The sequence below is a fragment of the Talpa occidentalis genome, unplaced genomic scaffold (genome assembly GCF_014898055.3).
Source record: "Talpa occidentalis isolate TD23 unplaced genomic scaffold, MPIMG_talOcc4v2.1 talOcc4.15, whole genome shotgun sequence".
Lineage (NCBI taxonomy): Eukaryota > Metazoa > Chordata > Mammalia > Eulipotyphla > Talpidae > Talpa > Talpa occidentalis.
Window position 1 is genome coordinate 44116250 of NW_023601543.1, and position 26719 is coordinate 44142968.

General features: G+C 40.2%; 2 long non-coding RNA genes across 7 annotated transcripts in view; one reads left to right on the plus strand and one right to left on the minus strand.

Moving 5' to 3' along the window:
• The window catches only part of LOC119246067 (uncharacterized), a 44414-nt gene extending 28551 nt beyond the window's left edge, over nt 1–15863 (plus strand). For 4 of the 5 annotated variants that reach the window (XR_005125454.2, XR_008552001.1, XR_005125456.2 and 1 more), the window contains one exon: nt 9622–15863. This is a non-coding gene — a long non-coding RNA (uncharacterized LOC119246067). The remainder of the gene's footprint in view (nt 1–9621) is intronic. The other variant, XR_008552000.1, reaches the window with a different exon arrangement.
• The window catches only part of LOC129145875 (uncharacterized), a 43361-nt gene continuing 22867 nt past the window's right edge, over nt 6226–26719 (minus strand). For both annotated transcript variants that reach the window (XR_008552002.1, XR_008552003.1), the window contains 2 exons: nt 11925–12203; nt 6226–9786 (listed from right to left, as the gene is read on the minus strand). This is a non-coding gene — a long non-coding RNA (uncharacterized LOC129145875). The remainder of the gene's footprint in view (nt 9787–11924; nt 12204–26719) is intronic.

Genomic DNA, 26719 nt, shown 5'->3' on the forward strand with positions numbered 1-26719 from the left:
ATTTTCTAGTTTCACCCTTTTCTTTCTGTCCTCCTTCCCCTCACAACTGATGGCTGTATAATTATTCTATCAATAAAAAGGCCAGGCTCTTGCTCTTCAGCGGCATCCTGCATCCTACAGCCTGCTCCATGACTCCCGATTGTCAGTGCAGTGTTGTCAGCCAACACTATGGCATGAAACTACACCTATGGCTCTGTGGGGACTTTAAGCACATGGAGTTTGTGAGCCTTCAACTCTGCCATTGACTCGAGTCAGCTCTTATGTTCTCCTGCCTTATCGCCTATGGTTTTTCTTATTCATCATCATCTTCACAGCACATGCTTCCTCATGACTGGCTCTACTATTATCCTGTCTTTGGCTTTCATTGCTAATCACCTAGTTCTCACTGTGCTTTTTTCCTCTCAAATGAAAAGAATATAATTGGCCTAGTTTATTTTTTATTTGTGCAGCACTTTTTCATGCTTGAGCATGGTCTGGACTGATTCCGGACATCAGTGTTTTTAAAGCTCCTTACACCATACCATTTGTGCTTCTTTTCCTGTTAACTGGCTTCTCCAACCTTTATTCTTTACCTTCTAGCTTCTGCTTACTTATGTTACTCATGGATTGGAGTACCTTGTAAATTTGTCTTCTTTTGGTCTTCATGAACTCCCTTCGGAAGAGCCACCAAAGTGTGAGAGCATAATTAAGTGACTGTTGCAGGAGCTGGAAAATTTTCCTGTAGAAGTTCAGACAGTAAACACTTTTAGGCTTGGGGCCACATAGAATCTGTTGCAACTATTCATTAGGAGAATCAACCCATAAACTCTGAGCAGGCTATGTTCATCAAAATCTGACTGTAGGGCCTCCCTGGTGGCACAGGGATTAGAGTCTCAGCACTATCAAGCTATCGCCAACCACCGCAGCATGAGTTCCTAAGTTCAATCCCCAGCCAGGGAGCTGACCCACATGGCACAGAAGACCTCTCCTGTCTCGCCCGCTGCTCCCCTCAGCAGTCTATTTCAGTAGATCCCCCTGTTCTGCTCCCCACTGTGTGTCTCTGGTGAATCCTCTTACCCACTGTACCTCTGGCCTATACCCCAGTTCTTGTATGCATAAATAAATAAATAAATGAAAATCTCTAAACAAACAAAAAAAAAAAAACCCCAAATCTCCAGATTTGACCCGTTAGCTTGTAGTTGGCTGATCCTTAGTCTGTTCCTTCCTTTTTCATAATAAACATTTGTACTTATTCTTTCTCAATATTTCCTTAGCTACTGTTTTACAATTCATTCTTTTTTTTTTAAACAGTTTTTTAGTTTTTTTTTAATAGAGGCATGTTTTTTATTTATTTGTTTGTTTATACATGCACTGGGTACAGTCAGAAGTACGGGAGGGTGAGAGAATTCACCAGAGCCAGAGCGGGGAGCAGAGCAGGCAGAAGGACCGAAGTACACTGCTGAGGGGAGCAGCGGGCGGCAGGAGAGGTCTGCGCACCATGCGGGACCCTCCTCCAGTGGCAGGGGAGCAGTTGGGGATCGAACCAGCGCCGCAGAGGCCACAAGTAGCTTCACAACCCAGCGCTCAACCACTGCGCCACAGGGGAGGCCCTACAATTCATTCTTAACTTGAAATTCAGAATTACTTTGTAAAAATCTACTTTGTCTTGGGGATAGTGTAATAGCATTTGATTTATAAATTCACTTGTTTAGAATGAACATGTTTGGGGCCTCCCCTGCTGGCGCAGCGGTTGAGCGCTGGGCTGTGAAGCTGCCTGCAGCCTCTGCAGCGCCGGTTTGATCCCCGGCTGCTCCCCCGCCACCTGAGGGAGGGTCCCACATGGCGCGCAGACCTCTCCTGCCGCCCGCTGCTGCCCTCAGCAGTGTGCTTCGGTCCTTCTGCCTGCTCTGCTCCCCGCTCTGGCTCTGGTGAATTCTCTCACCCACCCGCGCTTCTGACTATACCCAGTGCTTGTATAAATAAATAAATAAATAAATAAATAAAATAAAAATTAAAAAAAAAAAAAGAATGAACATGTTTGTTCATTCAGTTCTTTTTTGTCCTTCTAATAATCCTAATTTTCATCATGTAGACCACCAGTATTTGTGTTATTCCTTAGGTATTTTATGCCAGAATTATATGTAGCCACAATTAAATATTTCTATTTTAATAACTGGTTATTTTTCCTAGCTTATTTCAAAATGGTTATTTTTTTCTGGTTATAAAGGGGTACTGTAAACAATTTGCATAACTTAGAAGGGATAAAGAATATAGTCAAGAAAAGTATAACCCCACATTTAGCTAAAAGTACTGTTAAACTTGTATAAACTTGAATGTTGAGCTGTCTTTGTTATTGAGCATTTATTTTATCTAATTATGCCACTTGTTTAGATTTTGTGCTGACTAAGCAAATTTTATGATTATAATTTGGCTATAGGAAAAGAATATACTCTTCCTGTGGAAAAAAGTATACTGATTACATTGATGGGTATGTTTTCTGTAGTGAATTAAGAAATTGGCATGTTAAGATTATTTTTACCTCTCGTTTTGTCGGCTATGATGAATTCCCTTGTAATTTCTCTTTGCACAGTTGACTCATCATCTTCTTATCAATCATAATTTTTAGTCACAGACGCTTCAGTGACTTCTCTGAGAGCCCTGAAGTATGTGTGGTTCGCTCTCATGGTAAAGAGCCTAACAAAATGATTGATAGTGGGGACATGCTCCTGGCAGTAGGTGCAAGCTTGAGTATACATTTGGAGGTATTAGAAAAGAGAATGCGAATAACCATAGAATAAAAATCAGTGGTTATAGTTTGTTAGAAGAAATTCCATCGATTTCTAATTGTACTTAGGGAGTTACTTTGGTCAATTGACAGAGCAGCTTATAAGTGCTTTTTCTTGGTCCTGAGGCACAATTGGACCACCAAGGGATTTTCATACTCAAGACATTCAAGTAGAGAAAACAGCATTAAGTATTTGTAATTGAAAAATATGAGTGCCTGCTTTTAGTAGCCTGGAACTTGATAGTAATAGCATTAACAGAAAGTAGGATATAAGGAATATTTTAGCTGAGAATAACGGCCTAAGAGCTAAAAGAACTTCTGCATCACTAAAGAAGAAAAATACCTCACTGGGAACAAGTTTGGGAAACAAATGTACTTTGTTGTTGTTGTTGAAGAAAATTACCCTCTCCAAAAAAGAAAAAAACGTGCCTGCTTAGGACAGTGTATTGTTTTACTTAAAAACCAACTTGACATTTTGTTTCAAGTCAGAAGTACTTACTGAGCTGGGAGTATGTTTTGTAGATGTAATTTCCTGTATTGACAGTTCTAAATTCAGTGATTGAAAAATGTGACAGATGAGTTACAAGCAAAAACATCTAATTGCTATAAATGTAAATGATGCATTATAATGTGTTAAATTTAATTGTGGTAGTAAAAACTATTTGCACTTTGTTTGAAAGCCAGAAGAAAATAAAGGTTGCCTATATGATTTGGCAACAAATTCAAAAAACAGATGGTGTGTTGAAGGTCACTAAATCACAGAGCTCAGCATAAAATTGCACTCATAGCTACAATTTAGTGCAGTGGCATAATAAGGATACACAGTTTTTCTAAAGTTTGCACAAGGAAAAAAAGACATGTCTAAAGGGCAGGAGGGGAGCAGCAGCATAGCTTGTTGGGGCTGGGCTTGCCTGGGCAAGCACAGGCCAGTTACATTCCAGCTGCAGAAGTGGGCTCTGGGCTTTCTCCCTCCAGGAATTTGTAAGATAATCATTAGTCAGGATCTAACACTTTTTATCTATCATGGCGCCAGATGGCCATCCTGGTGGGCCGAATTGTTTGGACAGGACTAGCCAGTCCATGATTTACTCCACCTCTTTAAACAGGACTTGGGACAACTCATTTTACTGGCTCATAATTTCTTTTACCTAGACTTTCTAGCAGAAATGGGAGGCATTGCTGTAATCTCTGCTGTGTTTTTCAGGTTAAGTTAAAATGTTGATGTCTATACACCACAGTGTTCATTTTGGTTTGTTTTTTTTTTTTTTAAGATTGTATTTATTTATTTTTGCGTAGAAGAACTGGAGTACAGGCCAGAGGTGTGGGGGTTGAGAGGATTCACCAGAGACAGAGTGAGGAGCAGAACAGATGGATTGACTGAAATACACTGCTGAGGGGAGCACTGGGTGAGACAGGAGAGGTCTGCTGTGCCATGTGGGCAGCTCCCTAGCCAGGGATCAAACTCATGCTGCAGTGGTTGCTGACAGTTTGATAGTGCTGAGACAACCCCGTGTGCCACCAGGGAGACCCTGCGTTTTTTTGTTTTTTGTTTTATGAAAACATTATGTTGGGGAAAAGTTATTAATTAGTTAGGTGTGAAAGATTAACAATGGGAAATTGATAATATTCTGACACTACCTGGCTCTCCTGCAAATACTATTCTGATGCTAACTCAGTGCCAAACCCCACAAGTCCTCCTTAAGGCTGCCTTCCCTTCAGCCAATTCTGGGACCACTTCTACTTTTGACAAACTGGCTAAAAGTTCAGGGGTTCGCATGACTATCTCAGATTTGTTCATTTTATGGAACAATTCATAGAACTCCCTGAAAAAGTGATGTACTTAAAGTTACAGTTTTATTATACAGGATACACTCAGAAACAGCCAAATCAGAGATGCATGGGTTAAGGTCTAGGGGGATCCGGGGTAAGAAGCTTCCATGTTCTCCCCCCTGGGACTTACAGTGTATCAGTGTTCACCAACCAGAAAGCTCCTCCAGCTCTGGGTGTCCAGGGTGTTATTGGTGTCTTATTGTGTCATTGGCCACTTGGTTAAATTCAGTCTCAAGCCCCTCTCCAGACATGGAGGTCTGCGAGGTGGGACTAAAAGTTCCTACTTTCTTTTTTTTAGAGGCATGTTTTTATTTATTTATTTGTTTGTTTGTTTTGTTTATGCATGCACTGGGTACAGTCAGAAGCATGGGAGGGTGAAAGAATTCACCAGAGCCAGAGTAGGGAGCAGAGCAGGCAGAAGGACTGAATTACACTGCTGAGGGGAGCAGTGGGCGGCAGGAGAGGTCTGCGCGCCATGTGGGACCCTCCTCCGGTGGCCGGGGAGCAGCCGGGGATCGAACCAGCGTTGCAGAGGCCGCAGGCAGCTTCGCAACCCAGCGCTCTACCGCTGCGCCACCTGGGAGGCCCTAAAAGTTCCTACTTTCTAATCATATGTTTGGTCCCTCTCAAGGCTATTCCTTCTCAGAACTATCTGAGGGCCCACCGTGAGCCCCATGAACAGGGGTAGTCAAAAGGGGTTTCTTATGAATAACAAAAGACACCTCCTTCTCTCTTATTTTGGAACTCTGTGTTACCAACAGGGGAGAAAGACTAGATTATTATACATTTTTATATTTTTCCTCTAACTTGAGTAGGGTTTTGTTAAGAAAAACACAAATGATAAAGCCAATGAGATCATAATTTACAAGGTTTCAAGGGCTAGTGAGCAGTAAGATAGATAGGGACTTTACTAGAAACCACCCAAGGGACTAGTGAATGGCTGCCTCTTTGGGATGGGAAACTAGAAAGCTATCAGGAAGTGGTGGCATCTGGAGTACACTCCATGTTTCTTTTACTGATGGTGTTTGCTCTGCATCTCTGCTCTATCATCACCTTGCCTCTGATTGTTTTGGTCTCTCCTTACACTCTTGTCGAAGTATATAGTATGCTTGTGTATCGCAAATGAATAGTGCAGGTCTAGAACATGCATAGAATGGTCTGGTTGATTGTTGCCATGTTTTATCTAGCTAATTCCCTTGGTGATAGCAAAAACTGTACAGCAGAGAATTATTTAACTCTTGGGATACAAATCTGGAAATCGTCTCTGGAGTGTTAAGATACAACTTTGGTTGTCCACTGGAATTATATGAGGCATCCTTATTAAAATTAGCACAGGCTATCCAAAAATTAACAAAATGTTTTCCTATCTACCTATGATACCTTTGGCATCTATTTGTCTATTTTCCTGGATTAAAATTAAACACTAACACTAATAAGGTAAACATTTTTTCTGATTTCAAAAATATTTTTCTTTAAGTATTGTTTTTAATGTAGGTCAGTATGTTGTGTAAAATTGTCCACTTCCTGAACATTTGCTCTTTTCTTTCTTTTTTCCGTCTTATTTCCCTTCATATTTTCTAAGCGCCTTTAGTCAGTTTCTTAGGGAGAAATAAGTTCAAATCTATATTAATCAAAGAATTGTTTTCTTGCCCCCATAATACAGTGTATTAAAAAAATTATACAAGCATAGGTATTCATTCTAAACAATTTTTGAAATAAAAACAGCAAAATTTTAAAAATATGCAGAATCACTCAGATTTTTGGTACATTTCTCTCTAGTATGATTACATTAATAACATTTTTAGATGGCTCTTAACAGAAACATTTTCCTACCTTTAAATATGTGGGAGTCTAGACTTAAACAGCCTGCTTGGCCACCATTTTGTTTAAGTGCAGTCTGCCCTCCAATACAAGATCAGAACAGCTTAGTCAGTTATATGACCTAAAAGAATGTAATATACCAGACCCCACAAGGCTCCTTTCAAAGTAAGTGAGAGCAGGATGCTTGATCACCCTGGGGTAATGGGCATATATCAGTAAGTATCACCAGGAACTCGAGGGTGGAGGGCGTGTTGACTGATGTGTAACCATGTGCCCCAGAGACTGATCAGTGGAATGCCTTGTTGATAAGTTTAGAACCATGGCTTGGGGCCTGGGGTATGGTTTCAATTATAACACCGGGTCATCAAGCAGATAAAATACCTGGTCAGCAGACTCATGTCCTCTTAAAGCCCTAGAAGAGAGAAGCACATGTTCAGTTTCACCACTCTTTTTCTCTCTTTTCTCCTACCCTACATACTTGATGCTGTATGATATTCTATCAATAAAAAAGTCAGAATCTTGCTTGTTCAGCAGCATCCTGCATTGTGTAGCCTGCTCCATGACTCCTGGTTTTTTTTTTATCAGTTTGGTGTTGCCAATGCAACAAATATGGATGCATATAAATCTCTCATTTGGACCATGCTTTTCTTTTTGCAATATTTACCTCTTTTTTCAAACATTAGGATTATTTTTAGTTTTTTGTTTTTCAACAAAACTTAAATATGAGCAATACAATGTATCAGTGTATCTCCCTGGATATTTCTGAACTTGTTTTTTTTTTTCTTGTTTTGTATCTCATAATTAGCAACTTCTTATGGCCAAAGACAAGAATAAAGTAATTAGACCCACATTTAAGAAACAGATATTGTTCATAATATAGCCTCACAGATCTCCACACTAATTCACACTCCCCTTTGACAAGCATTCATCCTGTGCTCTGCTGTCACTCACCACTTGTTGCTTTCCTTTTTTAGCCTGATGGTAAGATGGCTCTGTTTAGTGCTTTCACTAAATGATACACTTTTAATTGTTACAAGGTGATTTTACCCTTTTAAAACTATTTTTTCCAGTACTGTTCTACCAAGTACAGCTATTCCTTATTTAAATGCCTGTTGGTCATCTCTTATTTGCTCTATTCCATACAGCAGTCCATTTTATGCAATAACCTTTTTTATAATGGTTTTTGATAACAATAGTGAACATCAACCCTGCATTTAGTAAGTTATAGACACTCTTCCAGGTGTGTATTAACTCACTTTTAATGCTTAGGAAACAAATTCTAATATCCCTTCTTTTTTCATATCCCTTGGGCCCCAGAATCTCTGCTCTGTAGAATTTTTTTATTTATGCATAGAACAACTGGGATGTAGGCCAGAGGTATGGGGGGGTGGGTGAGAGGGTTCACTTGAGAAAGAGTGGGGAGCAGAACAGGCAGGTTTACTGAGATACACTACTGAGGGGAGCAGCTGGCTAGACAGGCGAGGTCTTTTGCGCTACCATATTTAGGTTAGCTCCCTGGCGGGGAATCGAACTCAGGCTACAGCGGTGACTGCATGATAGTGCTGAGACTTAACCCCTATACCACCAGGGAGGCCCTGCTCTGTAGAGTCTATCTCATGATCTGTATCAATGATATTTCAGTGAGATACAAAAATGAGATTTTTTTCAGTGCCCCATGGTGACTACTCCTATGAAGATCAAGAACTCTTTTACAGGGCCTCCCCTGTGGCGCAGTGGTTGAGCACTGGGTTGCGAAGCTGCCCGCAGCCTCTGCAGTGCTGGTTCAATCCCTGGCTGCCAGGCAAGGATTCCACATGGTGCGCAGACCTCTCATGCCACCCGCTGCTCCCCTCAGCAGTGTACTTCGTCATTCTGCCTGTTCTGTTCCCCACTATGGCTCTGGTGAATTCACTCACCCTCCCGTGCTTCTGACTGTACTCAGTGCTTGTATGAATAAATAAAATAAATCTTAAAAAAAAAAAACCTCTTTTACATACAAGAACTGGGGTCTACGCCAGAGGTGTGGGGGGGTGAGAGGATTCACCAGAGACAGAGTGGGGAGCAGACCAGGCTGATTGACTGAAGTACACTGCTGAGGGGAGCAGAGGGTGAGACAGGAGAGGTCTGCCACGCCATGTGGGTCACCCCCCTGGTTGGTCGTGGATCTAAGTGCTGCAGAAGCTGCGGATAGCTTCACAGTGCTGTGCTTAACCCCTTGCGCCACCAGGGAGGCCACATCAAGAACTCTTATTAAGAATTTTTTATGTTTAAATGCTGGATCAGCACAGTTGTGAGGGAGGCAGAAGAGTTTACAGAATGCCTATGTCAGGGTCAACTAAGGTGCCTCTCTAGTCACATCACTTGGATGTGACCATGTCTACACATCTGATTTTCAAACAAGGCCGATGCAATCAACCATATAGAAATGACCTTTGAAAATCACCATATTCTTCTAAAGTCAGCTCATTTTAGAAATAGCCAAAACTAGAACTGTTCTAATTGCTTTCAATTGATGTACTAATCACACCATCACTAGTGTTAGTATTGCTTTTATTACATTTCAAAGATAGGTTATCAAACCAACTTTAGAAGTTGGCTAAGAGGGCCTCCTTGGTGGCACAAAGGGTTAAGTCTCAGCACTACCAAGCTGTCAGCATGAGTTTGATCCCTGGCCAGGGAGTTAACCCATATGGCTCAGCAGACCTCTCCTGTCTCGCCCACTGCTCCCCTCAGCAGTGCATTTCAGTACATCTGCCTGTTTTGCTCCCCATTCTGTCTCTGATGGATTCTCTCACCCCCCACACCTCGGGCCTATACCTCAGCTCTTGTATGCATAAACAAACAAATAAATAAATAAATCTTTTAAAAAAAGAAGTTGGCTAAGAATGGCCAACTGGTAGATTCCCTTTTTGAACCTATGTCTTATGATGCAAAAGCCTATACTCCAGAATACTGTAGAGTCCTCTTTTGGACTTTCCTAATTATCCTTGACCTCTCTGGTATTTCTTCTTGTGATGTCTCCTTCATAACAACTTTATTATGCACATATTTTTGAAACTTAACCACATTCCATGGAAGAAACCCTATATAACGAGACTTGTTCCAAAGTACTCCATTGTCTTCCCAAGTGGAGAACTGCCTTTCGGTTCCAGGATAGATTGATATCTGGGAGCCAGTGAGCCATCAAGTCAACTGTTTTGCCCTAGATGTTTCTTTCCAGGTTCAGCTTTGGAAATTCAGGCCTCTCTGCCTTGAGGTTATCAACCTCCATTTGACTTCCCATCTTGTCCACTGAAGAATGTGGAGTCCTATCAGGTGAGAAATCATTCTGTCCCATAGTCTGAGATGTTGCTGGGAAGAGGGCTGTCTTTCTGTAAAAAGGGAGAATTTTTATTCATTTAAAGTGCAGAATAAGTTATAATTTATACAGCATTGTCCTATTGGTTGATATTAAAGAAAACCCATTGATAATAAAGCTTCACTGTGCCCAAACTGAGTATCTCATGTATGTGGTCCCATTTATTATCATCTACTAAGGGCCTTGCCGATACTCTCTTCCTGGCATCCTTTAATGAGTTAATTATCATTTGTATCAATAGGTATGTTGTACAGGTAATAAGAAGTGATTTGGAGAGAAAATAATTTTAATGAGATCAGAATCCTTTTAAGTTATCGTTTGAATTTGAAGACTGAATTCAGGTCACTTTACACTCCAAGAAAAGCCCCGAGTTGTTCAGGTTATAATTAACTCATATATATCCAGGATATATATGTCTGCATTCACACCTATGAAAATTTCCCAGCGCTTGCCTGCATCACATGACCTGAATGTACTTTTCTACTTGTCTAAGGGATACACATGGTTGGTTCCTTGGCAGATAAGCAGTTGTTGAGACAACTGAAATGAAGTTAGCTTTCCCACCCAGTCAGTTTTTTCTAAGTGTTGTTTTTTTGCTTTTTTTAATAGGAAAGAAAATTCTATGCACATTGGGAGAATTGAGCATGGTCACTTCGTCAAAGATTCTCCTGTGTCAGTGGTTGGGACTGTTAGTGCTCACTGCCCTGACAGAGACCTGCTTCAACAGGGTAGGAGGAGGGCGGGCTGTGGGTGTCAGACTTGTTTCTTCAGGCTTGACTGTAGTATTTTTGCTCCTTTTCTAGCAACTTCTTTGGGACTGAAAAGCATCCCAATTTGATTTGTCCTTGAAGTTTCTGAATTTCTAGCTCTTAGCTTTTTTTCAGGTTCAAGTCATGCGCAAGTCACATTGGTTGTAGTGTGTATAAATCCTTATACCAGGCACAAAACTGAATCCAGTTTCTTACGTAGCAACATGGCCCTAGTGAGAGTAATATCCTCATATCAGGACTGAAACAGAAAGCACAGTAACTGATAGGTCTAGACTGCTGCACTCTAGATAAAGTAACTAACATTCATTGGATAGTTACTCTGTCAAACACTGCTCATATATTAAGCTTTTCATCCTGAAAGTAACTCTTTTCTTTACATGCTTACGAATATTATTAATCCATACTTTACAGATAGGAAACTCGAGGCAAGCTTACAATCTAGTTGACTTGTCAAGGGTCAAATAGCAAGTCATTTGCAGAACAGGAATTTGTACCAAGGTGATCACTCCGTAGGGTCTATACACTTAGCCCCTGTACACAGGGCCCTCATGTGTCCCTCTCCCTCCCCTGACGTGCAGTTAGTGTCCCTTCTTTCCCCTTCTCTTTTTCTAATCTGAAAGATTTCACATTTTTTCCTTTTTTCTATAATCTTTCTTCTCACCTCCTCTGTCTCCATTCCTTCATATTCAGAGTTTAACCACCTGCCTAGAAAAACCGGCAGGCTTATACAATAAAGAACTCTCAGCAAAACAGATGGGGTGAGTGTTGGGGTCATTTATCCTTCTTTTGAAATATTAATGTTCGGAGTGGGGACCATGGTCTTCTGGGATCGCAGGAGCACCAGTAACTCAACTGTAGTTTGTGGTATGATACAAGGTGCTTCTGTGTTCTAATTTTTTTGAGGCCAGTGTCTAGAACCAGAAAACTGAAGGGCTTTACAGTTTTTTAAGAATGAGTTTTGTGCCCTGTGGTGTCTATATCTGTCTTTTCACCTGTATCATTTTAAGGCTTCTTTTATCTCTTAAATAGTGGTTGTGTGTGTTGGGCCTGTTTTCACTCTGATTTATGTTCTGTTCCTTGCCTCCCTGCTTCTGCCTATGACGCTTTAACCTCAGGTACTCAGCTCTAGTTTGGTAACAACTTAGCTTTTCCATAAAAGAATGTTTGCTTTAGATAGCAGGTATTTTGAGCTGACCTACCCAGAAGGTGTGAGCAGGATGATTTAGGGAGCCCTTAGTAGCTTTCTCCCATTTATCTTTAACTTTACACACCACTCTCGCATTTTCAGTCCTGTGGGATTAGGTTAGTCTGTCCAGGATGTCGCTTTGTTGCCTGCTGACTCCTGAGGAATGTCAAATGTCGGGCACTATTAATTACTTACATTGGTCTCTGCTGGATGCCTCGTGTCCCCTCACACCAAGCCTTAAGGTAGCTCTAGGAAGAATTTGGATGGTGCCTTCATGTCCAAGGAGCAGGGTAGGAGAAAGGTCTCAACTTGATATAAGACTTTTTTCCATAGTCAACAACCTCACTGCTGCTTCAGAAGAGCTGGTGACTCAGATGATGGTTGAAGTGGATTCAAGTCCTGTTGGGCCCTCTGCTATCACCAGAGGCTGTTCTGGGTTAGGCAGTGCCCCTCTTGAGCCTTAAAGTAAGGAGTCTGTGGTTTGACAGAAAGAATACAAGTGCATATTTTATGGAGTATTAAAGCTGAATAGAAGATTGCCTGTTTAGGCCCAATCAGTGTTTATGTGTGAGCATTACGATCTGGGGTTGGTATGGAGTGGCTTCCCCAAACCCGATTAAAACCTCTAGCAAATCACATAAGCCTGTCCAGTACATTTGCTTTAGATGTTTCAGGGGTTTTAGAGTCATGACCTCCTATTTACTAAAAAACAATTGAAAATGGGGAGTAGGTGTAGATTAGTGCAGGCTGGTCAACATCTCTTGTCACATAGGTTGAGGCTGCTGGAATTCTGTTTGAGAGTTATTGAGTAGAGGAGATGCTAGGAATGGGGATGTAAGGGTTTGGGAAAGGGCAAGGGATGGAGGATCCATCTGGAATCTTACAAAGAAGAAAAGACTGCATAGTGCTTTCAAGAAATGGAGCATCAGTTTACGAAGAAATATGATCTCAGCAGCCAAATTCACATCTCCCCATCTTGACAAGACCCAGCTCCACCTCTGCCCCATTACGCCAGTTCTGGTTCTGTGTATTTTAGGAGTTAGCAATTGTGTATGCTCTGTGTGAGTTCAGACACTGGGAGAGTGACAACTTGTGGCTGTCGTTAAAGCCACCATAGAAGTAGGGAAGGGGTGGTTTCCTTTGGAATGGGGCTGCGGTGTCAGGCTGATGGGGAGCAACAGAGGAGGTGTCAGGGCAGCATGGAGGTAAGGGTATATTTCCTGTAGGTATTTAAGGACACAGGGTTTTGTAACCTATTGAGTGCCCTCAAAGTTGGGGATGGCTGTAGCTCTATTACCAAGCCCTATTTAGCAGGCACTATGGTTATTAGCAGTGACTGTGAAAGAAATTAGTCCTTTGCCACTTCCGTGTTTGATTTCCAGACTGCTCCTTATGTTGAAAATGCAGTTCATAAATCTCATTTTCTTCATTTAGGTAGAAGTGCCAACTTCAGGCGCTTTTATTATTCTATCCAAGTGCCCTCTCTACCTTTGCCTGGCTTCTTGGGATTGACAGTCCGGCCTGCATCCTACCATTGTTGTCTGAGTACCTACTACTGCATTCAGTTTGGGGGTTGATGAGAGCAGAGCAGGAGAGTAAAATGGGGGATTGGTATGTTAAGTGGTTTTTTTTTTAATCTTTTAAGATTTTTTGTGGATTTCACATGCCTCAAAGAATCTTGCTGTCTGGTAAGTAGAGGACATTTAAGCAGCAAATAAGCCTATAGACAGGTTTGTAGATCATCTGCATCAGTAAGTGTAAGCACTCCTTATTTCCCATGTTTTACATTTGAGGATAAGGTTAAAAGAACTTAACTTACTGAGAAGTTTTAATTGATACTGGAACTATGTCCACTTAATACAGGAAGCCAGCCCTTCAAAAGATGAGAATGCCTCTATAAGACAATAGGAACCAACAGCCAAAATTTGATTCCCATTGGAACAATATACTATGTAGGCAAGGTCCTGGGTCCCCCTAAGTGCCTCCTGTCATATGTATTGGTGACATTCCAGCTGTCCTTTTAGATAGGATTTTTTTTTAAAAGATTTTATTTTAGTTATACAAGAGCCGGGGTACAGGCCAGATGCACGGGAGGGTGAAAGGATTCACCAGAGACAGAGTGGGGAACAGAACAGGCAGACTGATGAAATACACTGCTGAAGGGAGCAGTGGGCGAGACAGGAGAGGTCTGCTCGCCATGTGGGTTGCTCCGAGGCTGGCAGGGATTGAACCGGCACTGCAGAGGCTGCGGACAGCTTCACAGCGCTGCGCTCAACTGCCTGCACCACCAGGGAGCCCTAGGTAGGATGTTTTTGGATTAACTATACTTCTCACTGGCTCCTGCTCATCGGGACCAGAAGGTTGTCCAGGCAGATACTGCTATGCTGAACTCTTGGTGTTCATCTTGGGTACTCACTGCCTTTTTTTTTTTTTTAAGATTTATTTATTTATGCATACAAGAACTGGGGTACAGGCCAGCAGTGTGGGGGGTGAGAGGATTCACCAGAGACAGAGTGGGGAACAGAATAGGCAGACTGACTGAAATGCACTGCTGAGGGGAGCGGTGGGCAAGATAGTAGAGGTCTGCTGCACCATGTGGTTAGCTCCCTGGCTGGCCGGGGCTCGAACTCATGCTGCAGAGGCTGCAGATAGCTTCATAGTGCTGTGCTTAGCCTTTTATGCCACCAGTGAGGCCCAGGATTCACTGCCTTTTAACTAAGTGTAATATGCAGTGTATACTCTAGAATTAGGTGGGTTTGGATGAGATTCCAAAATAAAAGATTTAAGAAATCCCACACTATATGTTATGACCACATGGGGTAAAGGTTTCAGTGAGATGGTCTTGAGCAAGAAGGATGATTGTAGACATTGACCTCAAGAATAATTCAGAAAAAAATGACAATAAAGAAAACAAAGACATTCCCTGCTTTCATCGGGAGGAGGAATGAGCCTGATACCTTTTGTTTGCTGTACACTTAGCCAGAAGAGCCTTGCAATGCCCATGAACATTGATAGAGGGTAATTTTTGATCACTGCCAGCCATAATAGTGCCTCTAGTTGTATTCAGTACCCTGTTTTGAGTTGTCTGTCCCTTGATTAAGGTGCTGTGCTTAGTCTTTAAAAGGGCCCTGAAAGTTTTGCACTTACTGGTTCACATCTCAGCCATCAACCACATGCTAAGAGTGGAAGAAAGGAAAGATTGGTTTATTTCAAGCTGTAAAAGCAGCATGCTGGTGGAGGTAGGAATAAAACCGCCTTCTAAATGGTCATTTATAGACTCTAGTACACAAAATCGCATTTTTAAGTGAAAAACATTTCATTTGGTGCATGGGGAACTACAAACTGGGCAAGCTTACCATGAAAGGGAGGGAATAAATTCTTTTTATTGTGTCCTTGGAGTATATGGGTGGGATTCATGAATACATTTCCCAGCATGGCTGTTTCACTGACTCTAAGGATCCCCATGCCGCAGCACAGATATCTCATCATTGGAAGCCAAGGTTAGTTCACCTTTATTACTTCTCTCTCTTGGACTGCAGCATGTCGACTAGAAACACGTAAGTATCCTGGTCTAGCTTAGTCTCTGCATGACTCTTTGTGGGACTTCAGTGTGCTTCCCATCTCATAGCCAAGACGAAGAAGAAGAAATTAGAATTGCCTAATGATAATATTTGGTAAACATGTCCCCTAAAGTAAGCTTGGCAGCAAAACTTTAAGTGGGCATTCTGAACTGAAGGTCAGCAAATACGTTCTAAACATATCAAACATACGCAACAATCTTTTAGGTGATGAAATTCTTTAAAGCTATCAGTTCCTATTTTAAAGCATTGATATGTAAAAAGGTTCTAATATTTTGTTGCCCATAATGCCCTTGCTCTTTGGAAACCATATGTTTGCAATAGAATTAACACCCATTCACTGTGAGGGCAATTTTCCTGCCAGTGGATGAGAAACTGCTTTAGTATCAGCACTAGCACTTTTTGTCTTGACTTAGCAAACTGGAATCATTCTGAACATTGTGGTTCTCAACTATCCCCGGTTGGACTGGCTTGTATTTTACGAGTTAGTCTCTATTGTGTTATATGACTTGATATTATTAGTAGCCACTTCCTATTCTTTTTTTTTTTTTTTTTAATAGAGGCATGTTTATTTATTTATTTATTTATTATATTTGTTTGTTTTGTTTATACATGCACTGGGTACAGTCAGAAGCACGGGAGGGTGAGAGAATTCACCAGAGCCAGAGCGGGGAGCAGAGCAGGCAGAGGGGCTGAAGTACACTGCTGAGGGGAGCAGCGGGTGGCAGGAGAGGTCTGCGCACCATGTGGGATCTTCCTCCGGTGGCCGGGGAGCAGCCGGGGATCGAACCGGCGCCGCAGAGGCCGCGGGCAGCTTCGCAACCCAGCGCTCAACCGCTGCGCCACCGGGGAGGCCCCACTTCCTATTCTTAATATACCCAAGACTTCTTAGTCTTGTGAAGTTTCTGTTGACAATTCCTACATTTGTACTATAGCTAAGGTGTCTTACAGGATTTCAATTAATGCTTTATTTTGGTTTCTTGAAAGGATGTTAAAGCCATACTCCTTTTCTAATTGACCATCTGCCCCTCCTAAGTACTACTACTATTGAGAGTGCTTTCTTGCTGTATGGGCTTTGTTGACAGTAACTGCTGGAGAATCGGTGTCCCAAAGTAGGGAGGATAAACATCTTAAACATGGTGCTACTCTCTATTTCTAGTTTGATTCTTCAGAACGGGATTTAATACTTAGTTCGCAGCTAAATGCAGCATTATGAAGTATCTTCCCATACATGTGATTATAATAACTTGTCTAATTTTGGTTTCTCTGGGGAAATAAGAAACAAGGATATTTTTTCTATGTTTTTGTATGACCTTGTCCTTTGGGAATCTACCATTCCCATGTTTGGGTCTAGAGTTTTAGTAAAAATACACTTTTTAGAAGCAGTGCATCTTAAGGGTCTTTAATTCTAGGACCTTTGTATTAATGTGTGTATACTTGCACACGGTGCTATGCCGGTTGTGCTTTTAGGTGCAATGTTTAATCACTTCAAATCCATCTATTACCTAGTACAGCTATATCATTCTTTATGAATAGGTACCCAGTACAGTTTACCCAATTAAATTACAAATTCAGTATCCCTTTTTTAAATGACCACTAATCTGGAAATTTGTTGTCCAATAGTGCAGCTATTTGCTTTGGGTATCAATTTTCTGTGGGAAATCAGACACTAATAAGTCAATAATAGCAAACTATTTGCCCTCCTGTTAAGTCATGTTATCAGTGTATACACCTGTAACATCAAATCACTTAACCTGTTATTTGTTGATACTAGAGGCTTGCAAATAATTGAATTTGTTGAGTTTCCAAATTTTCCTCTGTTACCCCCATTAGGGATGGCTTTTCAGGTACTAGTTGGCGGGGGGGATTTTTGCACTTGTATTTCATTAGGACCTCTTGGTTCTGTACCAACATAAGATTAAATTTTTTTAAATTTATTGAGGTAATTACAAGTTTTTCTATGGGTTCCAGGTGTGCAGTTCTTAGCAACTATACATACATATGCCACCACCAAGGCCTTCTAAACAGTTCACTGCAGTGTATTTCCATAGCCTTAAAAGACCTATATACTTTTTGAGAAGGACTGCTTTTGTGTTCATTTCTGGCAACATTAAGATTCCATCAGCCATCCTCTCTTTCATATGTCTTAATTCAAATTGGGTGGTGTGCTTTTGGGCAAAGATCCACTACTGTGAATATCCGTAGTGCATCATTTGTCCTCACTAGTTAAGTCCATTATAAGTTATGTGAGTGAAGTAATTGCTTCTAATAGTATTAGCAGCAGTATTGAAAATCACTGAATCAGTGGTAAAGACATTTAATGGGGTGCCTTTTAAATTTAAGGATGATATATTCAGTGTGAAGAATAACAGCATAAAATATTCAGCAAAAAGGACCAAACTATATATGCTGAATGTTTCATGACTGCCTCTGACGTATTGCCATTTTTATTTGCAAGTAATTTTAGAACATCTTTCTCTTTCCCATATTGGTAGCAAGTATTTGTCCTGGCATATTTCTAAATTAGAGAGTTGTCATTGTGTTGGGAAGTAAAGTAGTTATTTGGAAGTTTGCTAAATTTGTCTCCCTTTACCAGTTGACTTCTAAATTTGGTTCAGAAGAAACTTTGACAGGACTACGTTGAGCTACAGAATCAGAAATATAGTGAAAATGGAAGGGTTTGGGTGCTGTCTTGTGGATAAACATCATATACTACCTCATTTGTCCACATAGGGGTGTCCTTTGCAAAAGTCACAAGTTGCTCCCCAATTTCCCAATATCATTACTGATTCCTGATTTTGAGACACTAACATATTGCAGGATTGTTGGGTGTCTTATTATTAAACACATAATTTAAATGAGTAGTAGGATGTCTAGTCCCACCTTATTTTGGTTTAAGGTAATAATGCTGGCTGCCTTTAATATGTTACCTTTAATCTTACCCATTTATAGTACCTTTAATATCTTACCCATTTACAGTATCTCTAAATTTTGGGCATTCCTGTGGACAATAAGCAATGATCAAGTTCACTGGTACGTAATTTTCCACCGAATATGTTAGTGTTGATTGCATATTTCCCTGCAGGCATTATTACATCCAATTTAATGCTCCAGTGATAGACAGTATTGTCAGGTTCTTGAGGTCATTGTGATTTTTAGCTATTGTAGGTTTAATTTTTTTTTTTTGAAGATTTATTTATTTATACATACAAGCACTGGGTACAGTCAGAAGCGTGGGAGGGTGAGAGAATTCACCAGAGCCAGAGCGAAGAACAGAACAGGCAGACTGACAAAATACACTGCTGAGGGGAGCAGCGGGCATGGCAGGGTCTGCTGCGCCATGTGAGACCCTCACAGGCGGCTGGGGATGAAACCAGCACTGCAGAGCCTGAGGGCAGCTTCGCAGCCCCGCTATTGTAGGTTTAGCTGTTTATTGGTGGTATTTGTCTTTTCAGTTACTGCAGGTCTTTTATGGTAACTTTTTTTTCATGCTTTAAACTCCCCAAATGCAGATTTTGTGGATTATAAAGGAAGGCCTGCATACTCAATTTACTCAAAATACGCCTTTTGGAAATGTTAGGTTCACCACTCCCATCAAGCTTGGTTATAATAAACTTAGGTTAGCTTTGCAATCTGAGAATACTAAAGAGCCAAAAATATGTTTTAGTCTTGATAAGAACTTCATTTCTAGTATTAATTTTATCTCCACCTTCACTGATGTGACACTTTCAAAGTAGGTTGGTATTATTACATATTACAGTGGCTATTTTCCTGTAGTTTTATGGATCTGCCTCCAAATTTCTGGAGGTTTTGTGTCCTTAATTGTCAGCAAGTAAGTGTTTTCCCTGCCATACAGAAAATGGAAGTAAGGTTAATGGAAAATAGTTTTTAAAAGTTGAAAAATACAGCATTTATATGAAAACTTTCATGAGCTAAAATGGGATAAAGCGGGGGGGGGGGGGAAGTATTTTTGCTACAAGAGTAGAAATCCTCTTTGAATTTTGATTCGTGAAACCGGGTACTAATGTAGGTCTTTGTTAAAGTGGACCAATGGGGGGCCTCCCCGGTGGCGCAGCGGTTGAGCGCTGGGTTGCGAAGCTGCCCGCGGTCTCTGCAGCGCCAGTTCAATCCCCGGCCACAGGAGGAAGGTCCCACATGGTGCGCAGACCTCTCCTGCCGCCCGCTGCTCCCCCCAGCAGTGCTGCGCAGACCTCTCCTGCCGCCCGCTGCTCCCCCCAGCAGTGTACTTCGGTCCCTCTGTCTGCTCTGCTCCCCGCTCTGGCTCTGGTGAATTCGTTCACCTTCCAGTGCTTCTGACTGTACCCAGTGCTTGCATGAATAATAAATAAATAAAATTTTAAAAAAATAAATAAAGTGGACCAATGGGGATTATTTTTTTAATGGGGTTTATAGTCATTAATAATGCAGAGCTATTTTGATATTCTGTAGTACCACATTAGTCCACAACATGTCGCCCTTTTGTAATGATGCCTCTGCATCACAAATTTGATAGGTGGAATATTAAGAGTAGTTAGATGAATGTTGCCAGTGAGCCAAAAGCATTTGAGGATTTTAACTATTGCCTGTTTCATTTCTTGATTTTTCTCCAATTAAACATTCTATTTCATACATTTACTGCTGAATTATCTATTTTTTCTCCTGTATCTGCTATTTTTTCTTGGTATTGGTGCTCTGTAAGGTACATGATTATAATTTCTATATTTTCTTGATAGAATAATGCTTTGATTATAATAAAATATTCTTTTTCATCTCTAGTAACAATCTTATCTATTTTATTTAGTATGGTTATTCCAGCTCTCTTGGTTTCTGTTTGCCTGTTACATCTTTTTCTGTCCCTTTCCTTTGAAACTTTTTGTTTCTTTGAATCAAAAAGGTGTATCATATAAATAGAATTGTATTTTTTTAATTTTTTTGGTCAAACTTTACCTTTGGTTGTAGTGGGGTTTTTTTTCCATTTTTTTTTTTTTTGATTTATTTATTTATACAAGAACTGGGGTATAGGCCAGAGGCACGGTAGGGTGAGAGAATTCACCAGAGACAAAGCAGGGAACAGAACAGGCAGACGGGCCGAAAACACTGCAGAGGGGTGCAGTGGGCGAGACAGGAGAGGTTTGCTGCGCCATGTGGGTTGCGCCTTGGCTGGCCGGAAATAGAACCCTCGCTGCAGAGGCTGTGGACAGCCCCACAGTGCTGCGCCCATCCCTCTGCGCCACTGGGGAGGCCTATTTTTCCATTTTTAATAATTACTGGTAAGGTAGAATTGATGTCTATTTTGGTATTTGTTTTCTAAGTGTCTGTTGCCTCTTCCTTTCCTACTGCCACTTTTTTGGTTAATCATCTTGTACCATTTTAATTCCCTTGTTCAGCTAATGTTTCATGGTTGATCTGGCATTTCAATAATTAATTTCACAGTATCACCTTAACGTCAATTGTATACAGTATTTGTTCCCTCTTTTGTGCTATTCTATAAATTATATCTGCAAACAATATAAGCACATCAATTTTCTTCTAGTTCTTCCTTTATATAGTTGTCTTTGATAAGTGTTACAAAATAGATTTTCTTCTTTTACATTTATGTATTTACTTTTAGTGGGCTCTTGACTTTTCATGTACATATGAATTAATTTCTGCATTAAGGACTATTTTGTATAGAGTCTTATAGGCCATGTCTGCTAATATTAAGTTCTTTTAATTTTTGTTTATTTGGGACTATCACAATTTCTCTGTGTATGAAGGATAGCTTTGCTTAGCATTATTTTTACTATAGTAGCTTAAATTTATCATCCTACTGTTTTCCAGTCTCTGACTTATAAGAGGTCAGCTTATGAATTTACTGAAGATACATTGTACAAGATTTTTCTTTTACTGCATTCAGGATTGTGAAGTCATTCTGATAATTTGACTGACATACATTTATATTTGAATATTTTTGAATCTACCCTATTTGGCATTCATTGACCTTATTACATCTATATATAGTTTTCTTCATCAGATTTATCAAGTTTTGGGACATTATTCACATTCTTTCTGCTTCCTTCTTTGATTTTCACAATGTATGTTATCTTTAATGAAAGTAATTATTTTTCATTATAAGAATTTAAGGCTATATATATATACAGTGTTGGTTGAATACTGTAAGTCAGTGTTCTTATTTTGTTTGTTAAACATACTTGATTTATAATTTGCATTTCTTGATCCAATTATTTACTGTGATGCATTCATGTTGAAGATTTCACATTTGAACTACATATTGTCAAAAAAAACCAGTGGTTGCGATCCTTTCCTGTACCCCTGTTTTTCAATAACTTTACTAAGTCAAGTCTCGAAGTGTTATATATTTTTTAATTCTTAATTTTAATACTTATCCTTCCAAGAGACCTTTAGAAACAGCTTGCCAAGTTCTTGCCACAAATACCATTGGAATTGCAATTGGAATAACATTGAATGTATAGCTTAATTATTGGAGAGCTATCATCTTTACAATCTCACACGATTGTGGTATGTTTCTCCTTTTTTTCAGGTCTTCAGTTGTGTGTGTGTGTGTGTGTGTGTGCGCGCGCGCCTCTGTGTGTGATTCCACTTACTACCTTTAATATTTCTTTTCCAGTTTCTGAAAGAGATAGGCTGATATCTTAGGAACTAGGATTCTGGTAGGAAAAGTACAGATATCGTGCATAGACTAGAATCCAGTATAGGTCATACAAAATGTAATTTCTTAATATGATGCCATTTCTTCCACATGACCCTGTAGTCTACGTTATTTATAATGTTCCATACATTCAGAAGTGATTGCTTATATTAGAAAAATAATGTGGTAAGCCATTTGTTTTTAGTACCGGCAGCATCCCTTTGAACCTTCCTTTTCCCATTTAAAAGTGCTTCCACCATCTTACAAGTTTCTAGGAATTCAATGCTCATTGTTTACAGAGTATCTACCCTTTGAAGACCTTCAGACTGTCTTAATATATTGTTTCAGTTTTAAAAGTGACTCTGAAAAGGAGCTATAGGAAAAGGTTCAGGATACAGGGAGGGATTTGAACTTTTGCCCTATGAGATGCATCATAGAAATTAGAGTTATTTACATTGTGAGAGACACTGCTCTAAAATAGAGGGTGTGATAGTTTGTTTTCAGATCTCTCCTGGAGTCAAGGATAGTTGGGCTTTGCTGCTTTTGAATGCAGAGTTCTAATTAATGAAGAACCAATTGAACTGTCTAAACATGAAAATATTCTTGGAATTGATACCTAGAGGCTTGTATGAGCCATTAGGATGGGATTTAACAATCTTCTTACATGGAGTGAGGGGTTGAATTGCATGCACTTGAAGGTCAGATTTCCTGAGGTGGTCTCAGGGCAGATGAAACTGATTTTTATTATGTGCTTATTTAACATGTTCCTATCTAATCATTACCATAATACTCGATGCATCCCAGAGAGGTAGAATATGTTTGCTAATAATTTTGCTGATTAATGACAGTGCATACTTTTCTCAGAGCATACCTCTCCTCCATATATTACAATCTACAATGGTAATTCTTTAAATTTGTACAGCACATTATCATTTAGTAGCTTTTCAAAAACATGATTATAGTTGACCCTTATAACAATGTGATAAAATTGGAAGAACAGATACCATTTATCTTTTGAAAAAACATAGGTTCAGAAACTTGGTTTCTCTGGGATAGATAGGGTTTGGGAGATCAATTCAATCCCCATATTTTACAATTGGGAAAAGAGTACCAGTAAAAATCAGGGTGTTTTGTAGGCATTCTTTGATTTGTATTGGGGGAAGGGGAAAAGTGGACAAAATTATTCCACGGGATATAAGATAGTTGCATTGCCTTTTTCAGTCCTTTAGTATATACTTGATTGATGCCATCTTACCACATTATATTAAGAAGCATTTTGACAAAACATTGATTTAAATAAAAAGCACTACAGGTTTTGAGGGAAAATTGAAGGCTTTAAGTAGCAGGTTGTAGAAGATATCTTGGGTCTTTGGGTCCCTGAAAGCATTTAGTTTTTCCTGCTCCAAGTTCAAAAGCCACCTGGGAAGCAAGTCATAGAGAATGGGTTATGTTCTAAGTTTGCAGTCAGTCTAGTATGTATGCAAATGAGGCCTCAGCCCTTGCCAACAACTCTGGGAGCTGCTGTTCATTTACAGGTCTGTGATATAAGGTCCTAGTGATGGCCCTTAGTTTTGGCACAGGTTATATAGGTCTAGCCTCGAAGATAAAGCAGATTTTGACCCTAATTCAAGTCCTTCTATAACATACCAAACAGATTTAGCCTCTTAGTAACTGTACTTAGTGATGGGGAACTCCTTGAACTAACTTGTCTCTCTTTTGAGACCTTTTTGCAATATTGAACTGAAACACATTTTCCTACAACTTTAACTCATTCAGAATATTTGTATTGTGCCCCAACTCAAGAATATTGCTTTACTCTCTCTCCCACATCTTCAGCTTCTCTGCTGCCTTTTGAACTGCCAGGCACTGCTGGGTGATGGGGCTATGGAGACGAATTAGACACAGCCCTTGCCCTCAAGGAGTTCTATCTAGTGAGAGTGCAGCATGTACACAGATAATTAACAACACTATGGTATGCTCTACAATGGAGGTATGTACAAGGTACTATGGGGTTCAGAAGATAAATCATTTAAGTGAGTCTGCAGATGCCAGAGGTTGGAGGAACTGATGCATAAGTTGATTCTTAAAGAGAGGTTGACCAGGCAGAAATGACAAGGAAAGACCTTAGCAAAGGACCTTAGCAAAGGATGTCGGACATAGAATGATGAGTTGGGGGAAACTACAAGTAGTTCATGAAATTAGGGTAGAAATGTAGGCTTGGAGTTGATTCTTATATGCCATGAAATTAGGATTTCATTTTGAGTTGAGGAGGATGTTTTTGATGATCACTTTGGCAGTAGTGTGAAGTATTATCTGGAAGATTTTCATTTTATTTTTTTTTTAATTTTTTTTTAATTTTTTTTTTTTTTTGTGGGACACTTGCTGGCGGCCGGGGAACAAACCAGTGCTGTAGAGGCTGCAGGCAGCCTTGCAGCCCAGTGCTCCACTGCTGCGCCACCAGGGGAGGCCCTTATCTGGAAGACTTTTAAATCTGGACAGGGAGATCAGGATGCTGTAGTAGTTAAAATGATAACTGATCTGAGCCTAGAAAAGAGAAATAGAGAAGGGGTGCCCTCCTAAGAGGTTATAAAAATGGATACAGAAAAACATGGGAAAATTAAGGTATTGAAAAGCAAGACTTTGAAAAAAAACATGTATACACCTACTCCCAACCATAGCCTTGATGAAAGATCCTTTCGTTTTCCTTAGGTGGATGTTGTTCTAGTGGAACCTCCCCCTTTCCTGGGACCACCCTGTTACACTAGTACCTTCTGGATTAGGGCTTAGCTACACGGTTTTTGCATGCTTCATTTTAAGGGGCAGCCTTGTATGAAATGTTGATTTTCAGGAAAACATCAGAACCACTGCAGACCTCATAGTACTACTAAGTTTCTGGTTCTCATTAGTTAGAGGACTACTCTCAAAGTATATTTTTTAATGAGAAGTGGTGGCTTTTGTAACTAAAACCCACTTAGGGTAGAAAAAGCCCTAGTTGTTATTGTGTCAATGTTTGTAGTTACACCTCCAAGTAAAAAATATTCAATAATTTACAAATCTAAATATATCCTGTGTTTTACTTTTCTGAATCCAGTGTTCTGAATCCAATGTTCTTTGGGAAATTCTCCATTTAAGACTCAATAATGACCCTGAAGATTCAGAGAATAGCTTTCTGTGACTAGAATGATGAATGAGATAGCATGTCAGTAGAACAGCATATTTCAGTGGACCTTATGTAACTAGACCTCCCGGAGGATGTCGGAGAGGAAGGGTTGGGAGAGGAAGCCCTGAGTAGGACAGTCAGGCAGTCCGGTGACAGTTTGGGCCTTGGGGATAGATAGTCTGGGCTGGAATCTGCTTTCACATTTACCAATGTGATCTTGAGTGCTGTTGTTCACATCTGGGGGGGTTTGTTTCTTCTGTGAAATAGGGGTGGTAATACCTGTTTGTAGTGATGGGTGGATAGGTGGGGGGTAAGTAGAGCCATTAATGTAAACGTCTTAGACAGATTTGGATTACGCTGAATGCCTTATCAACAACAGTTGTTGCTGGTAATGATGTTGGCTATGACAAGGATTAAAAGAAGATAGTTAACGAGAGGTGCTTATGTTTTATGTGGTAATGAAGATGTTGGCATTTGAAAAATAACAAAAAACTACCTCACCTCAAAGAGTTCAATGGTATGCTAGTGTGAAGCCTCTTCTCTGCCAAATAGATTGAGAAAACATGAATAGTCTTGTCCATGCCCTGATCACTAATCTATCGCCTTTGCTCTTATTTCCAAATAGAAAGCTGTCAAAAAGTTGTGTTATATCCAAATAAAGATTATCCTAAAAACAAAAATGCTTTGTAGTTTGGTCAAAACTGAATTTGAAGCCTCACTTAACTGCTTACTAGCTCTGTGATCTAAGGCATGTTGCTTAAACTCATTGAACCTCAGTTTCTTCATCTAACAATTAATTTTCAGGGTTGCCAGGAAGATGTCTGTAAAGTATATATCATAAGGAATCTATAAATTACAGCGATCACTGTTAGTTCTTGGGACACTCACTGCGTGACAGAAACAACAGCAGGCGCTGGTGACTGGGAGGACATCATGGATCCAACAGCAACGTGGAGTGATGCTCTTCTGAAGAAATCCTACTCGGATGGATATAATACAACCTGCTAAGTGTCCTAGCACTTATCAGGTTGTATTATCATTGTCCGTGTCTATGGCTCTCGTCTACCAGACTAAATTCCTTAAGGACAAGGACAGTGCCTTATTCATCTTTGTATTCACAGTGCCTAATCCGGTGCACATTGTAGGCCTCATTAAATGTTTGTTGAATGAAAAAATGAATCATCAACAGACATTAATTGGGCGCCTGCTCTGTGATCTCCATGGGCCCAGCTTGTCCCGGCCAGTTGTCTACAACGACCAAGCTGTCTTCAGTATGCTTGCTCCTGAAGCTTACTTCCTATCTTCTAATACTTTGGCTGAGGTTTTTTTGTGTAGTGCAAGGACAGCAAATAGACTTCATCTCAAGTACCATCTCCAATTGATTGATAGTGCCTGCTTGATTATATTTTATAAAATGGATTTTGAAGCCAGGTGTGAAAGAGGGTTATAACCAATTAGTGATGTTTGCTGGGGGAAGGGTACCATCACAAGCACCATATGTGTGTTATATTTGATAATATGTTTTCCATGAAGTAGTCTTGTTTCTATGCCTGTATTTTAGTCTTGACTACTTGCAGATGTTGAATAGCTGCTGCTACAGTTG